Source organism: Xiphophorus hellerii, chromosome 3, assembly GCF_003331165.1.
Source record: "Xiphophorus hellerii strain 12219 chromosome 3, Xiphophorus_hellerii-4.1, whole genome shotgun sequence".
NCBI classification, from domain to species: Eukaryota; Metazoa; Chordata; class Actinopteri; order Cyprinodontiformes; family Poeciliidae; genus Xiphophorus; species Xiphophorus hellerii.
Window position 1 is genome coordinate 411,959 of NC_045674.1, and position 2,497 is coordinate 414,455.

A 2,497-nucleotide genomic window follows, 5' to 3' on the forward strand; every position below is an offset into this window, starting at 1 on the left:
ACCTGCGCATCGTTCTCATGCTTTCAGCTGATTTTCTCTGCATATGAAAACAAACATTAAAGTCATTATAAAATCACAAACATCCCTCAGTGGAGCAGCTTTCCCTCCAACCTGCAGCCTCTTAGAAAAGTATTCACACCCCTATTTTAATTGACCGATTTGTTCGTCCATTAGACTGACAGGCTGGAGGAGAGCGTTACCATGGCGACTGTGGAGGAGCTGCAGGGATCCACAGCTCAGGTGGGAGGAAATCAACACATTCCCACAGTCAAACATGGTGGTGGCAGCATTGTGCTGTGGGGATGTTTTTGCAGCAAACACCAGAAGTTTATGGAAAATTAAAAGTTTTATTTGAATCAAAACTTTAAAATGAAAATAATTTTGTCCACAATGAAAAAATATTAATTTAAATAAACATTTTTTTAAAAAATATTTTAAACAAAATCTCAACTCACCAATAAGAGAAATTTGGAGCCTCTCCACTCTGAACTTCCCCCCGTGATGTCATCGCCCATATATGGTCAGTGCAAGTCCAAGCTACAGCTCAATTTGCTTTGTTGCTAAGGAACTCTGTAACAGCGCCACCTACAGTCTGTTATTGTTGCTGCATTAATCTGCTGATTGGTAAAATGTTCTCTAGCTGAAACATTTACATTAAAAAATTATCACCAGTTTTTATTAACAAGAAAGAAAAAGGCTCATGTTTCAGTCTGAAATGAAAACCCACTTTTGAGTCAGGGCATGGGCGGTTCTACATGGGGGCCATCAGGGGTTAACAGGGGCCCCGGACTCTGCAGACAAAACTTCATCTAATAATAGCCACTGGTTCAACCATTTTATTTTTTACCTTCACAGTTTTACTTTAACAATTAATTAAAAATAAAGGTGTTGAGCTTTTATCTTCAGGCCTGTCCTCCCTCCCCTCACTGTGACCTTAAATAACCTTGACCAAAGTTGAAGCAGAACTGATGATGGTAAGCGCAAAGGCAACAGGAAGTGCTAAAACCAGCACTTCCTCTATTTTCTGCAGCAACAGGCCCATTAGATTTCAGAAATATTCACAACCTTCTTCTTCTTCTTCTCCATTTCAAACATCCCTGAAACCTCCACACATCTAATGGAACCGGTTTATCTGGAGGAGACAGAACCAGAGGGTGGTTCTGGTACCAGGATCCAATCTGATTCTGGAAGAGGAAACAGAGCAGATTACACATGGCGGACCTGTACCACAACGGTTCTGTTGTGTTCTGCCATCAGTTCTGGATCTTTCCATGTGAAACTCCCAGACCCGACTCTGCTGGGTCGGGTCTGGCGGGCCCCGAACCGGAAGTTGCTGCTCTTTATGTTGGTTCTGGTCCAAATGGAGGGGATGGTTCTGCAGTGGGTTAATAAATTCATCTTTCGCCTTCTGACAGCTGCAGCTGCGTCAATCTGACCGCATCTGAACCGGAAACAGTGCTGCGAGGCTTCAAAATAAAAGTACCACTAATCTCAAACTAAAGAGAAAAACCCTGAAGGAAGTCAGATGGATTTATAGATTATTTATTAGACAAACAGTTGGAGGATTAATCAACCAATGAAAGCACAGAACGGAGATGTTCAGCCATCTTGTCCAGAGAATCCAGATTGTCTGATTAACTGAGGAGATTCCAAAACCCAAACAAAATCACAATTATAAATAAATTATGGAAGTCATTATTGACATAATATAGACTTTAGACTGAAAGAGCGCTATGATGGACGGACGGACGGATGGATGGATTAATGGATGGATGGACGGATGGATGGATTAATGGATGGATGGATGGATTAATGGATGGATGGATGGATGGATGGATGGATGGATGGATTAATGGATGGATGGATGGATGGATTAATGGATTAATGGATGGATGATTGATTAATGGATTAATGGATGGATGGATTAATGGATGGATGGATTAATGAATGGATGGATGGATTGATTAATGGATTAATGGATGGATGGATTAATGGATGGATGGATGGATTAATGGATGGATGGATTAATGGATGGATGGATGGATTGATTAATGGATGGATGGATGGATTAATGGATGGATGGATTAATGAATGGATGGATGGATTGATTAATGGATTAATGGATGGATGGATTAATGGATGGATGGATGGATTAATGGATGGATGGATTGATTAATGGATTAATGGATGGATGGATTAATGGATGGATGGATTAATGGATGGATTAATGGATGGATGGATTAATGGATGGATGGATGGATGGATTAATGGATTAATGGATGGATGGATGGATTAATGGATGGATTGATTAATGGATGGATTGATTAATGGATGGATGGATTGATTAATGGATGGATGGATTAATGGATGGATTGATTAATGGATGGATGTAATTGACAACATGAACAACAAAGCAATAAAACAATTGGAAATCTGATTAACTGCAGGTGAGGAGTCCGTGCTCTTATTTTGAAGGTCTCTTCCGGAAGCAGTGTTG